The sequence below is a fragment of the Cupressus sempervirens genome, chromosome 8, assembly GCF_028749045.1.
Source record: "Cupressus sempervirens isolate cs-2001-9-10 chromosome 8, ASM2874904v1, whole genome shotgun sequence".
NCBI classification, from domain to species: domain Eukaryota; kingdom Viridiplantae; phylum Streptophyta; class Pinopsida; order Cupressales; family Cupressaceae; genus Cupressus; species Cupressus sempervirens.
The window spans coordinates 292,601,862-292,618,467 of NC_143125.1; positions in this window are offsets into that span (position 1 = coordinate 292,601,862).

The following is a 16,606-nucleotide window of genomic DNA, read 5'->3' on the forward strand; positions in this document are numbered from 1 at the left end:
TTTTAGAAACACACCAAAAAGTTTGTTCTTTCCAAATTGAAGATTTTAAGTTGCCTATCTATGACAGAAGACATGCATAATTAATATAGCAATATTCTTTTTCCCAATTTGAAAATGTGTGTGGTTAACTTAAGAAATTGATCATCAATTTAAAAAATTGTTTGAAAGGGTCAACTTAATAAATCAAATCATGAAAGCTGGAAAGAGAAGAGAATAAGAGCATGTTAGCCTTAATTATTCAAGAATTATGCATTCATTTTAAAGCCCAAATTGAAGTGTACAATTTGCAATGTTCTTTGAAACTTTATATATTCAAGATTGTGTGACTTCATTTTAGACCCAAATCAAATATTCATTGCTTGGTTCATTCTCTTAATCATTCAAGATTGTGTGTATGTGAGAGCATGCATTGTTCATTTTAGTACCCAAAATGAAATATGAGTTAAATTTTAAGTTTTGAATATTTAACTCCCAAATATTTTTTCAAATCTAATTTTTTTATTGCAGCCTCCTAACAACATCTCCAACCTACAAAAAAACATTCATTAGACAATGCCTTTATTTGATCCTGATAAAAAAAATTTAATGAAAAAACTATTAAGTGACAAAAATTAATCTTACAACTTTGATTTTTTTACTATAGGTTTCTAAGATTGACAATAACCACCAAAAATAATTTAGCTTCCAATTCTTTTATTTGCTCCCAAAATATTTTTTAATGAGAAATCATGCAAAAAAATTAAAGTTTTGAAAATTGCTCAAACAAATCAATTTTTTTTACTATAGCATGGTGACATCAGCAACAACCTCTAAAATTGATTTCAACTCTTATTTCTTTTATTTGCACCCAAAATATCTTTTTAATGAAAAAGCATGCAAAAAATATAAAAAATTGAAAATTCCTCAAAAAAATCTGATTTTTTTACTGTATCATGGTGACATGAACAAAAACCTCCAAAAACAATTTTGTCTCTTAATTCTTTTAGTTTCTCCTGAAAAAAAATTTAACAAAAAAACATGCAAAAAATATAAAAATCCCTAAATTGTTCAAAAATAAAACTAAATTTTTTACTTTAGGTTGTCGACATCAGAAGAAACCTCCAAAAAAAATTGAGCTTCTAATTATTTCATTTTCTTTGAATAAAATGTTTTTTTATGAAAAATCATTTTTAAAAAAATAGAACTTCAAAAATTGATCCAAGAAATCAAGTTCTTTTTTGTATGCTCCTAATATCAACCTTGACTTGCAAAACTCAAGAAACTATGCAAACGAATCATAAAAACATAAATGTGTTAGATAATGCTTTAGTCCTTTAACAAAGAAAAAAATGAATTTTGGATAGTGAAATGACCCATTTTAAGCTTCCACCGGGCGAGCCAAAATTATGTGTTAGAATCAGGATGCAAAAGATATAAAGTCAAAGATATACATCTACTAACAAACATATATGATAAACCAATAGGGAAAACAAATAATAGAACATGCAAACATGTGTCTCCATGTAGCCTCCTTGATATGTAGATGTAGTCATGATCATGGATTTATGCTCAAATCTAATGCTCAAGCTTCAACAATGGATTAATTTCCTCCCAAATGGTTATTACATACGTGACCCACTTAAAAGTCTATTCTGGCCATGTTGAAATTATAGGAAAGTTTTCTTACCTCAAATTACCATCAAAAATGCATCACTCAAACTTGCATGGATATAAAAAGATAAAAAAATTTAGCACCTTGTTTCTATACCGGTCAGGTAATTTACTAGTCTAAGGTTATTCTCTGATGGGGTGATGCTTCCCAATGGATAGGCCTCTTTGGAAGTGCTCCTAGGATTGTTGTAGATGATCTTGTTGGATACAATTGTTCAATTGTGGTTGTCTTTGATGTTACACAAATTTCATATCAGTTATCAGATAGAGTCTACCAAGCTCAGTTAGTTAGCAAAGCAAATTCCAAAGTCTACTGAGTGTTCCTAAAAAATACTCTATGGAAACAATTTCTACCGAGCTCACTTGGGTATTGAAGGATTATGTGGCAGAAGTCAGTGTTTATCAAGTTCACTCAGTCTCCAAAGGATTTTACAAAGTTTGTAGTGTTCACCAAGCTTCAATTGGTTAATAATGGAAATCATTTCTGAAGTAGTGCTTACCGAGCAGGGTCAGCCAATAAAGGATTTCATTTTTTGGGAAATAAAGCTTAATTGTTTCATGTAATGATTGTAGCCAACTGATGTGATGATTATTGATAATTGTAACTTGTAAATGAGTTGACTTGACAATTTGTAAGGTATAAATAAAAGGTCAAGTTATGAATTCTAAATTGTAATGAGCGAGCATGCAAGTGTGTTGATTGTGTGAAGAGGAAAGTGTGAGTGAATTTTGAAGAAGGATTAGATATCCTTAATGAGAAACAAAGTTGTATTCGATCAGAGAGGATCTAGTGAAGCAAAATAGAGTTATGTATCAGTAATTCAGTTCCATCTCATTCAAGTCAACTCATTGTTACTTTCTCACCATTGTAGCAGTGATTTCCAAATCTCTTAATAGAGTTGGTCTAATAGTCATTTTGTAAATCCTCTAACAAGGTGACAGTTCTATTAAATTGTTCTAAAGTCCTCTAGCAAGGCCACTCCTAGCAAGGTAATTAAATCTTTTAACAAGGTCACACCTAATAGTGTGTTTTGTAACCTTTAACAGGGTTGGCTCCTAACAGGGCTCACTTTAGAAGAGTGAAAATCAGTAGCAAGTTACTTGGTAGTTTTTTCCATATTGGGTTTCCACGTTAAATCTGGTGTCTCTTATGTTCATGTTATTTCTGTATGCATGCATGTCAATCACTGTGAATGTTTAAGTTCTATTAAAGATAACATATAGTGCATCTACTAAGTTATACCATTTTATGTATAGCTATTGAGTAACAATAGTAACTAGTTTTATATGACATCTAAGGGATCTGTGGATTTGTTTTTGTGGTAACTGATTCACCCCCCACCCCCACAGTTACTCCATCTATATTTCCAACTATTGGTATCAGAGCTTTTGTTGCTTGTAGGAAGGATTTCAAGGATCTAAGCTAAAGATCATGATATCTTACAAGAGGTAAATTCCAAGGCTTAATAGGGGTAACTTTTTAGCATGGCAAGGTCTCATGAGACTTTATTTGGCTTCCATTGGAGATGCAAGATTGAAATATCTTGATGAAGAATATGTAACTCCTGGTACACTGTCTATCAATGACATTGCTAAGAAAAAGACTCATAACACCATGATGATAGACATTGCATCAGCCCTAAGCTATGAAGAATTTGGTGATATCAAGGACTGCAAAACTACCTTTTCTATGTGGAACAAGCTAAAAGATATCTATGGAGGTGATGACAATGTGAGGAGAGCCAAAGTAGAAAGTCTAAGAGGACAATTTGATCAAATGAGGATGAGAGAGGATGAGAACATTGCCAAGTATGTTGAAAGAGTCAAAGCAAGCATCAGTGCAATCAAGGCTTCTAGAGGAGATATCAAAGAAGAAATAATTGTAAGAAAATTTTTTAGAACATTGCTTCCCATTTATGCAATTAGAGTTTCTACAATTTAGAAAAGAAGATGTGAAGAAAATCATAAAATAAATTTAGAGGCCATATTAGGAAGATTGACTGCATTTAAGTTAGATAACTATGAGAACTATGTTCCAGGTTCCAAAAATATTGAATCAGCATTTGAAGCCAAGCTTTCACTCAAAGAAAATGGAAAAAAGATAAAGGATTCTCAGTCAGAAAGTGAAGAAGAATCAAAAGAGTTTTGATAGTGATCTTGAGGTGGTTGAAGCTCTACTTGCAAGAAAATATTCTAGAGGCAAAGGAAAATACAAAGGTAAGGTTCCTCTAATCTATTTTTCATGGGAGGAAATTGGTCATATTGCTGCTAGGTGCCCAAACAAGCAAACCAAGGATGAGAAGAAAGGTCACAAGTGCAATGGCAAGAAAGACTTCAAATCATTCAAGGACAAAAGTAAGAAAACATGTTTCATGGCTAACGATTCTAAGGATTCTAACAATAGTGAAGATGAAATTGTTTACATTGTTGTGAAAGATGAATTTGATAATGATGAGAAAGATAAGATGGCACTTATCTCTCATGTGAGAAAAAATAATACATGGATCATAAATAGTGGTTGTTCACATCATATGACTAGTGAAAAAATAATGTTTGAACATTTTGAAGACTATGATGTTGGTAGTGTGAGGTTTGGTAATAATGAACCTTGTTGCATAAAAGGTAGAGGAAGAATCTCACTAACCAAGGAGCTTGTATGTGATAATGCCTATTGGTTGAAAGACTAAAATACAATCTGTTGAGTGTGGCACAGCTAATCAATATTGGATTCTAGGTGGAATTCATGCATGGAAAAGTAAGATTGTTGGATGACAAAGGAAAGCTGATTGGATTAGGATATAGACAATAGGTAACTTGTTCTATCTTGAACTTGGTGAATGTTCATGTTTTATTGCCCAAGTTGAAGAAAGTTGGTTATAGAACAAAAGGTTATGTCATGTGAACTTTGATAACCTAGTGAAAATAAGAAAATTCAGGAAAGTAAGAGGCATTCCTAGTATAAAGAAATTTTATGGTGGTCTATGCAAGAATTGTTAGACTGGTAAGATGGGAAAGACTAGGTTTAAAATTAAGAACTATCAATTTGAAGAAGTTTTGGAAATTGTGCATATTGATTTGTGTGGATCTATTGGAATTGAGAGTTATACTAGAGAAAAATTCTTTATTCTCTTTGTTGATGATTACTCTAGAATGATGATTGTCATGTATCTGAGAGAGAAGTCAGAAGCATTTGAGAAGTCCAAATGGTATTTGGCCAAAGTAGAGAAGGAAATAGGGAAAAGACTAAAATGCTTGAGGTCAGACAGAGGTGGTGAATTCATCTCCCATGAATTCAATAAATTTTGCATTGAAAGAGGAATCAAAAGATAGGTATCAGCACCTAGCACTCTTGAGCAGAATGGAATAGCTAAAAGAAGCAATAAATCTATCATGGATTGTGCAAGATAATGATTGAAAAGAACATTGCTATCAAATATTGGAAGGAAGCTATCAATACTGCAGTTCATACCTTGAACCGAGTACAGTTGAATAAGGACTCATTCAAACCCCCTATGAGTTATGATATGGATATAAACCCAATGTAAGTTACCTAAAAGTATTTGGAAGAAAATGTTATATTTTGAAAGAATCTAGAAAAGGAAAATTTGATGTGAAGGGTGATGAAGGCATATTTTTGGGATATTCTTGCAAGAGTAAGGCATATAGATGTTTGAATTTATCTACTCACAAAGTCATAGAAAGTGCACACATGAAAGTTGATGAGTTTGTAGAAAGGACTGAAGAAGAAAGTAAAAAGGAACCAGAAGATTATAGGAGATTTGTTTTCATTAAACCTGATATAGTGTTAGATACATTTGTCAATCAGGAAACTTCTACTCCCGAGTCTTCAGTCACTGAATTGCAAGAAGTTCAAACTGAGTTGCAGGAACCTGAGTCACATTCAGATACTACTGAGCCAATGCCTACCAAGTTTGAAGGACATGAGTAATAGTTAGATCAACTAGAGCCAAAAATTGAAATTCAAAATGAAGATAGTGGAACTCAGTCAAAAGGAAAAGAACCTGTATTAGCCAAGTATGTCAGAAGACACCATGTACTAGATCAAATTATTGGAGACAAATATAAAGGTACTATGACAAGAAGTAAGCTAAAATTTACTTTTTTACTTGCTTATTTTGAACCTAGAAATGTCAAAGACGTATTAGAAAATGAAAATTGGATTGAGGCTATGAATGAAGAGATAGAGAAAATAGAGAAGAACAAAACATGGACTCTTGTACCTAGGCCTAAAGATAAAAATGTGATTGGGACTAAGTGGGCATTCAAAAATAAGTTCAATGAAGACGGTAAGGTATCAAGGAACAAAGCTAGATTGGTATGTAAAGGCTACTCTCAAGAAGAAGGAATTAATTATGGAGAGACTTTTGCTCCTATTGCAAGATTGGAAGGTGTCAGGACCTTGCTTACATATGTTGCATACAAAGGATTTAAGGTATATCAAATGGATGTCAAATCTACATTTCTTAATGGTATTTTGGATGAAGAAGTCTACATTGAGCAACCTGAAGGTTTTGTTGATCTAGACAAGAAGGGAATGGTCTACAAATTACACAAAGCATTGTACAGTCTGAAACAAGCCCCAAGAGCATGGTATGAAATATTGCATAACTATCTTATTTAGATTGGTTTTCAAAGAATTAATGATAATAGTATCTTGTATATCAAGGAAGGACTAGATAGCAAGATTGTTTTGGCAGAAATATTTGTGGATGATTCTTTGTTTACAGGGAATGGTGATCTATGCAAAGATTTTTCAAAACAAATGAACAAGGAATTTGAGATGTCAATGTTTGGTGAAATTAAATTCTTTGTTGGTCTTCAAATTTAGCAAAGAAAGAATGGTATCTACATCTCTCAATCTAAATACATCAAGGAGATACTCAATAAATTTGGTATGGAAGATTATAAACCAGTTGGAACTCCTATGTGTACTAAACTAAAGCTTACCAAGGATGATGAATCAAAAGAGGTAGATATAACCTTATATAGATCAATGATTTGAAAGTTGCAATATATAGTTCATACAAGACCAAATATTGCTCTTGCAGTTGGTATTGTAGCAAGATTTTTAGAAAAACTAAGAGAAAATCACATGATGGAAATCAAAAAGAACTTGAGATACTTGAAAGGCACTAAAGATTATGGATTGTGGTACAAATTTGGAGAAAATTTGGATTTGAAAGTATTCACTGATGTTGATTGGGTAGGAAACATTGATGATAGAAAGAGTACAAGTGGTGGATCATTATTTCTTCGAAAGAGGTTGGTTTCTTGGACAAGTAAAAAGCAAAATTGTACATCCCAATCTATAATCAAAGCAGAGTATGTTGCAACAGTAGTGAACTATTCTAATATTGTTTGGTTCAAACAATTATTGGAAGGCATGAAGGTTGAGATCAAAGAACCAGTTCTTATGTTTTGTGACAATACAAGTGCACTCAACATATCTAAAAATCCAGTGATGCATTCCAAAACCAAGCACATTGCAATAAAGTATCACTTTGTCAAAGAATTGGTGTAGGATAAGGAGATCAGATTGGAATATATCCATACAAAATAACTAATTGCTAACATATTCACCAAGCCATTACCTAAGGATGCATTCTTGTATCTAAGAGGTAAGTTAAGGGTCACTCCCCTACCTAAAGCTCACTAAAATGAATTTTTAGTGGTGCATCAATAGGTACCAAGTTGGAGATCTATCAGTTGATGTAGCATAGTTATGGAAATATTGCATATGAATTAGTACTCAAGGTACATTGTTACTCTTTTGGCTTGTGTTGCCTTTGGCATGTGTTGTCAAAGAGGGAGAGTGTACTATCATATTTTTTTAAAATTTGAATTTGATTGTGGAGAGTTTTTTGTTTGAAAAGAAGATATGTAATTCCTTCATAGGGGGAGATTATAGCATTAGAGAAGATTGTTGCATAAAATCTAAGAGGGAGAAAAGTTTTGTTAGAAAAGATTTCCATGTTGTGTTGTCATCAATACCAAAGAGGGAGATTGTTGGATACAATTTTTCAATTGTGTGTTGTCTTTGATGTTACACAAATGTCATATCAATTATCAGACAGAGTCTACCAAGCTCAGTTGGTCGACAAAGCAAATTCCAAAGTCTACCGAGCGTTCCTGAAAAAAACTTTGTAGAAATAGTTTCTACCAAGCTAACTCAGGCGTTGAAAGATTCTATGGAAAAATTCAATGTTTAATAAGTTCACTTGATCTCCAAAGGGTTTTATAGAGTGTGCAGTCTTCACCGAGCTTCAGTTGGTTAACACTGGAAATCATTTCTAGAGGAGTGTTTACCAAGCAAGGTTGACCAATGAAGGATTTCATTATTTTGGGAAATAAAGCTTAATTGTTTCATGTAATGATTGTAACTAACTGATGTAATGATTATTGGTAATTATAACTTGTAAATGAGCCAACTTGAAAATTTTTAATGTATAAACAAAAGGTCAAGTTGTGAATTCTAAATTGTAATGAGCGAGCATGCAAGTGTGTTAATTGTGTGAAGAGGAAAGTGTGAGTGAATTTTGAAGAAGGATCAGATATCCTTGAGGAGTAGCAAAGTTGTATTCAATCAGAGAGGATCTAGTGAAGCAGAATAGAGATCTATATCAACAATTTAGTTGCATCTCATTCAGGTCAACTCATTGTTACTTTATCACCATTAGAATAGTGATTTCCAAATCTCTTAATAGAGTTGATCTAACAGCCATTTTGTAAATCCTCTAACAAGGTGATAATTCTATTGAATTTTTCTAAAGTCCTCTAGCAAGGCCACTCCTAGCAAGGTGATTAAATCCTTTAACAAGGTCACACCCAATAGTGTGTTTTGTAACCTTTAACAGGGTTGGCTCCTAATAGACCTCACTTCAAAAGAGTGAAAATCAGTAGCTAGTTACTTGGTAGTTTTTCCTATATTGGGTTTCCACATTAAATCTAGTGTCTCTTGTGTTTATGTTATTTCTTTATGCATGCATGTTAATCACTATGAATGTTTAAGTTCTGTTAAAGATAACATATAGTATATCTACTGAGTTATGGCATTTTTTTGTATAGCTATCGAGTCATAGCAGTAACTAGTTCTATAAAACATCTAAGGAATCTGTCAATTTATTTTTGTGGTAACTGATTCACCCCCCCTCAACTACTCCATTTATATTTCCAACAAATCTTGCTAACAACCTTTTGATACACACATTGCTTAATTAACTAGATTCTAAAATGCATGAAAATTAAATGAGCCCACGGAAGTGTTGTAGTAGAAACACTTCTAGAAACACACCAAAAAGTTTATTCTTTCCAAATTGAAGATTTTAAGTTGCCTATCTATGATAGAAGACACGCATAATTAATATGGCAATATTCTTTTTTCCAATTCAAAAATGTATGTGGTCAACTTAAGAAATTGATCATCAATTTAAAAAATCATTTGAAAGGGTCAACTTAATAAATCAAATCATGAAAGCTAGAAAGAGAAGGGAATAAGATCATGTTAACCTTAACCATTCAAGAATTATGCATTCATTTTAAAGCCCAAATTGAAGTGTGCAATTTTCAAAGTTCATTGAAACTTTATGCATTTGAGATTGCATGACTTTATTTTAGACCCAAATCAAATATTCATTGTTTGGTTCATTCTCTTAATCATTCAAGATTGTGTGCATGTGAGAGCATGCATTGTTCATTTTAGTACCCAAAATGAAATATGAGTTAAATTTTAAGTTTTTTTTTTTTATCGGTAAACAACCAAAGCCTAGATTAATTATTATTATTTATTGAAATTAATTATTATGATATGCTAAGTGAAGGTAGATTCAAACCCAAGATCTCCCACACGAGAGGCTCAAGTTACCGTTGTGTTGTAGGCTTTTGTGTAAGTTAAATTTTAAGTTTTGAATATTTAACTCCCAAATATTATTTCAGATCTAAATTTTTTATTGCAACCTCCTAACAACATCTCCAACTTGCAAAAAAACATTCATTAGACAATGCCTTTATTTGATCCTAATAGAATTTTTTTAATGAAAAAAACTATTAAGTGACAAAAATTAATCTTACAACTTTAATTTTTTTACTGTAGGTTTCTAAGATTGACAATAACCACCAAAAATAACTTAGCTTCCAATTCTTTTATTTGCTCCCAAAATATTTTTTAATGAGAAATCATGCAAAAAAATTAAAGTTTTGAAATTGCTCAAACATATCAAAATTTGTTACTATAGCATGGTGACATCACCAAAACCTCCCAAATTGATTTCAGCTCTTATTTCCTTTATTTGCACCCAAAATATCTTTTTTATGAAAAAACATGCAAAAAATATAAAAAAATTAAAATTGCCTAAAAAAATCTAAATTTTTTACTGTATCATGGTGACACGAATAGAAACCTCCAAAAATAATTTTGGATCTTAATTCTTTTAGTTTCTCCTGAAATATTTTTTTAACGAAAAAGCATGCAAAAAATATAAAAAATCCTTAAATTGTTCAAAAATAAATCTGAATTTTTTACTTTAGGTTGTCAACATCAAAAGAAACCTCCAAAAACATTGAGTTTCTAATTATTTCATTTTCTTTGAATAAAATATTTTTTGCAAAAAATCATAAACAATAACAATAAAACTTCAAAATTTGATCCAAGAAATCAGGTTCTTTTCTGTAGGCTCCTAATATCAACCTTGACTTGCAAAACTCAAGAAACTATGCAAACAAATCATAAAAACATAAACATGTTAGATAATGCTTTAGTCCTTAACAAAGAAAAAAAAAATTGGATAGCAAAATGACCCATTTTAGGGTCCCACCGGGTGAGGCAAAATGTGTGTGTTAGAATCAGGATGCAAAAGATCTAAAGTCAAAGTTATACATCTAACAAACTAAATCAATTAAAAAACATATATCATAAACCAATAAGGAAACCAAATAATAGAACATGCAAACATGTGTCTCCATGTAGCCTCCTTGATATGTAGATGTGGTCGTGATCATGGATTTATGTTCAAATCTAGTGCTCAAGCGTCAACAATGGATGAATTTCCTCCCAAATGGTTGTTACATATGTGATCCACTTAAAAGTCTATTCTGGCTATGTTGAAATTATAGGAAAGTTTTCCTACCTCAAACTACCATCAGAAATGCATCACTCAAACTTACATGGATATAAAGAGGTAAAAAATTTAGCACCTTGTTTCTATACCGGTCAGGTAATTTACCAGTTTAAGGTTATTCTCTGATGGGGTGATGCTTCCTAATGGATAGGCCTCTCTAGAAGTGCTCTTAGGGTTGTTGTAGATGATCTTGCTAACAACCTTTCGATACACACATTGCTTAATCAACTAGATTCTAAAATGCATGAAATTAAATGAGCCCACAGAAGTGTTGTAGTAGAAACACTTCTAGAAACACACCAAAAAGTTTGTTCTTTCCAAGTTGAAGATTTTAAGTTGCCTATCTATGACAGAAGACATGCATAATTAATATGGCAATATTCTTTTTTCCAATTTGAAAATGTGTGTGGTCAACTTAAGAAATTGATCATCAATTTAAAAAATCATTTGAAAGGGTCAACTTAATAAATCAAATAATGAAAGCTGGAAATAGAAGGGAATAAGAGCATGTTAACCTTAATCATTCAAGAATTATGCATTCTTTTTAAAGCCCAAATTGAAGTGTGCAATTTGTAATGTTCTTGGAAACTTTATGTATTCAAGATTGTGTGACTTTATTTTAGACCCAAATCAAATATTCATTGCTTGGTTCATTCTCTTAATCATTCAAGATTGGGTGTATGTGAGAGCATGCATTGTTCATTTTAGTACCCAAAATGAAATATGAGTTAAATTTTAAGTTTTGAATATTCAACTCCCAAATATATTTTCAGATCTAAATATTTTATTGCAACATCCTAACAACATCTCCAACCTACAAAAAAATATTCATCAGACAATGCCTTCATTTGATCCTGATAGAATTTTTTTAATGCAAAAAACTATTAAGTGACAAAAATTAATCTTGCAACTTTTATTTTTTTACTGTAGGTTTTTGAGATTGGCAATAACCACCAAAAATAATTTAGCTTCCAATTCTTTTATTTGCTCCCAAAATATTTTTAATGAGAAATCATTTTTAAAAATTAAAGTTTTGAAAATTGCTCAAACAAATTAGATTTTTTTACCATAGCATGGTGACATCAACAATAACTTCCAAAATTGATTTCAGTTGTTATTTCTTTTATTTGCACCCAAAATATCTTTTTTATGAAAAAACATGCAAAAAATATAAAAATTTGAAAATTGCTCAAAAAAAGCTAAATTTTTTACTATATCATGGTGACATGAACAGAGACCTCCAAAAATAATTTTGGCTCTTAATTCTTTTATTTTCTCCTAAAATATTTTTTTTATGAAAAAGCATGCAAAAAATATAAAAATCCCTAAATTGTTCAAAAATAAATCTGAATTTTTTACTTTAGGTTGTTGACATTAGAAGAAACCTCCAAAAAAAATTGAGCTTCTAATTATTTCTTTTTCTTTAAATAAAATATTTTTTGCAAAAAATCATAAACAATAAAAATAAAACTTCAAAAATTGATCCAAGATCAACCTTGACTTGCAAAACTCAAGAAACTATGCAAACGAATCATAAAAACATAAAGGTGTTAGATAATGATTTAGTCCTTTAACAAAGGCAAAAAAAAATTGGATAGCGAAATGACCCATTTTAGGGTCCCACCGGGTGAGCCAAAATGTGTGTGTTAGAATCAGGATGCAAAAGATCTAAAGTCAAAGTTCTACATCTAACAAACTAAATCAATTAACAAACATATCTGATAAACCAATAAGGAAACCAACTAATAGAACATGCAAACATGTGTCTCCATGTAGCCTCCTTGATATGTAGATGTGGTCGTGATCATGGATTTATGTTCAAATCTAGTGCTCAAGCTTCAACAATGGATGAATTTGATAGATGCATAGAAATCTAAGTATTGCCACATAGAGCTTTGAAAGTAATTAGCTCTCAAAATGGTATAATAGTTCTACTTAGAAGGTGGATGGTTTTTGAGGAGAAAAGGGTTCAATTTATAGGCAATTAGGTGAGAAGGAGACAAGAATTCCTAATGGACAGTTAACTGAGTGAGGTGTGAGATAGGCTTTAGTTGACCAAGATAGGTGGAGGAGATAGACTTATGTGTTTAGAGATGGATGAGGGAGATGTGGCATGAAAGTGGACTTGGGTTTGTGTCAAAGGGAATAAATTGTGCCTTAATTCATGCAAGTGATTTGGAGAAGGATTTTAGACATGGAAGAGGAGGTGATGTGTTTCAGTAAAGGTCAGTGAGGTGGCTCAGTTGACTGGATGATGTGGATGATGTATGGATTCGTTAGAAAAAAGGTTGGTGGGTGAGCTTAACTAAATAATGAATTTTTTTTTTATAAGAAAAAATTGTTGGTGCATGAGATTTAATTAAATAAATGAATTATTTAATTAATAGAGGAATATTTGGTGCATGATATTTAATTAAATAAAATAATTATTTAATTAAAAGAGGAATATATTGGTGCATGAGTTGAGTTTGGCTAACTCTTGGTTTAGAGGATGATTTTGTGGTTGGAGGGGTTTAATTAATTAAATTAATTAAATAGAGGGTTTTGGAGATTAATTTACATGAGTTTTGCATTTATTTAATTTAATAGAGGAAGGGGGATTTTATTAATAAATTAGACTATTGATTGTCTATTAATTTATTAATTGGGCTATAATTAATTAATTAGGGGATAGTGCTAAATTAATTAAAATATTAAAATTTGTAATTAAAATATGTATTATAAGATGAATAAATTTGATTATGAATTTATGTGATCAGATTTAGGTGTCTACAGTGCACACAAAGTATTACTCCCACTTTAAAAATCAAAGAAAAGTCTTTTTTTGTCTCACATGGAGCACAGAAGTCTATTCTTCATTATGATTGTTGGAAAGGCTTATGCACATGGATCACCCCAATTTATACTCCACCCTTGATTAGATCATTCTTGCCTCATGAACTCCACCATCTATTATTCTTTAAAAGGGAGAGCTCTCTCCTCATCTTGCATTCACTCATTTTTTACTATCATTGTGTTGCAGGAATTCTAGGTACTCTTGGAAGCTTTTGAAGACTTGTTATTTCACCTCATCTCTTGCATCATTTAGTTTTAGCTTACCTAGCTTAATAGAAGGCTTTTAACACTCTCATTTCATGTTAGTTAGTTTGCATTTCTTACATTCCATTTAGCTTAGTTTGATATTGCATAGCATTTCATACTAGTTCTTGGATATTTTCACTCTTGCTCTTGTTCTTTAATATCCCATTTCATGGTGCACCTTACAAGGGTTTGTGTATCTAAGCTTGTTTCAAGGCACAAAACACTCTATTTTCACCCTTTGCATGTCATGAATAGGAAGCTCTAAGCCACCATCCAAGCTTCTCAATTCACGAGATTATTTGGATAAAATGGTTTAAAGAAGTACAACTTTATGTGTACATTTTTGGCACCCATTGTGGGGCAAGGGTAGACATTGTTTCCTTAGTGTGACCCAACAACTAGGATTATCCAAGTTTGTTATTGATCCAAAATGCAACATATCTATCAAGGCTTATGATGAGGTTAAGGGATCTTCTAAGGATCTTATTATACTACTTTTTTGGGTTGGTGTTGTGGAAAAGGATGTGCTCTTCCAAGTGTTAGACATTCTTCTTACTTATGATCTATTGGGAATACCATGGATCCATGAGATGCAAGTTGTTTCATCAACCTACCATCAGTACATAAAATTCCCCTTTAATGGTGCTAAGATTATAATTCTAGGGGATAACTCTATATTGATTAATATGTTGACTATTTTTGAGTCCTTAGTACTGCATAATCGACCAACCAGTGACATTAGACCCTTGCTTGTTGAATGCAAGAAATAGATGAAAATGATGAGTATTTGTATGGGAGAATACACCTTAGACTCCATTGCAGCACTACCCATTTCTCCACGGTCCTATGGAAGACCATCTGAGGAAATGAAACCAACCTCATTGACTATGACTATATCTTAGGCACCTTTGTTCAATCTTCAGTTCCTTTACAAGATGAAAAAGAAAATCAAGTCATTTGTAATGATCCCTAATAGTGTCCTACTTAATTTCTCTCAAAATTCTTAATTAGGGTTTAGATTACATTTATTTTATTCAAAGAGAATATTAACTCTTTATCATCATCATACATAGAAGAAATAATAATTAACTTATAATTCATACTTAAGTCTTAATTCCTTACTCTTCTCCTAATCCCTAACCCTAAGACAGATGATAGAATTACCATGATTGATGTGCAGAAATGGTCTCCAAGAGGCTCTCTCATGAGCAAAGCTCATTTCGAGAATTTGCTCCTTACTATGACCAAATTAATCTATCACTCCTCTCATGAACTCCCCATCTACTTAATCACATTAGTAATGGATTAAATAATTAAATTAGATAAGTATTTTTACAACTATAAAATATCTATTATACAAATAATTCCATATGATATATAATGAATTTATTGATTACTCATATTAAAATATCTCATATGACCAATGTAATTCATAAATAACTATATTATTTTCTATTAATAACATTCATAAAAAAAAAAAATTTTAAAAACATGAATATTAAAAAAAATAAACTTTATATACCTTTTATGAAGGGAAGTATACCTTTGCTAATTTTCCCTATTGCCTTTTCTTACCCAATGATTTTACTTTTTATGCTAAGTGTCTCTTTATTTGTAAATCATTTTTCCATTTATTTGGGGAGAATGTAATTTATATTTTGTTTCTCTATTTTTTTCTCCTTGATTTCCTCCTATATTTCCTCCTTCATTTTCTCCTTTAATTTCTCTTGTACTTCTCTTCTTTATTTCTAGTTGAATAATTTTTCTTTCCTTTTATTATTCCTTACAATATTTATATCTATTAAGATGGTGTGTCTTGATGAAGAGATGTATCTATATCTTTTCATTTAATTTGATATGATCAACAATAATCTTGATATATTTTTTAAGTAATTTAGGGTCCTTGTATGGTAATTTGTAGTTGTTGGCTAGTCAATATAATGACTCTGTATTTTGAATAGTGCCAAATAACATACTAAGCTCATTTAAATTATGACCAAGGATGTAAACTTGAAATGATGCCCACAACGTATATGCTCTAACCTATCTCAAATGTCATCATAGCTATGTAATTCAAATGTTGAAGGAAGTACTAAGATAATAAATGAAATAGCAATCTAACCTAGTACTCTAGAATAATGCTACAAATAGAAAACTAAACTACTTGCCTATGTTGCACGAAACAACCAATAGTTATGTTACCATATGGTACTTCGTACAAGTATTCATTTGATTTTTTATTTATTTTTATACAATAAAGAAATTTGCTAGATTTCTTTCTTTATAAATTACTTTTTTAATACTCCTACTTGTTTTGATTTTTTCTTTATTTTGACTAGTTTTTTTAGAACTTTTTTTTTTTGTTTTTGCAATAAAAGTTCAAAGAAAAAAATCTCACTTTTATTAGAAGTATATTCTTTTTTTGGGATTGGATAGCATAGTATTATTTTCAAGATCTTCTTCATCTGCTAAGAGAAGAATAAAAACCGTTGGTTTTTTTTCCATTACAACAGAGATTTGAATACTTCTATGAAACTGTAAATTGATTCCTACCTAGCTATGAACTAAGTTCACCTCCCACATGGGCCCCCATAGAAGAGTGTATGAATAACAACTCAGAGATTAGGAATTGTAAATATTATTTCATTCATGAATAAAATACAAGTATATATTATAGCAACAGAATTATATTTATCACTACTGCTTGATTACAAGAGAGTTTAACACAAAAACTAGCTAAC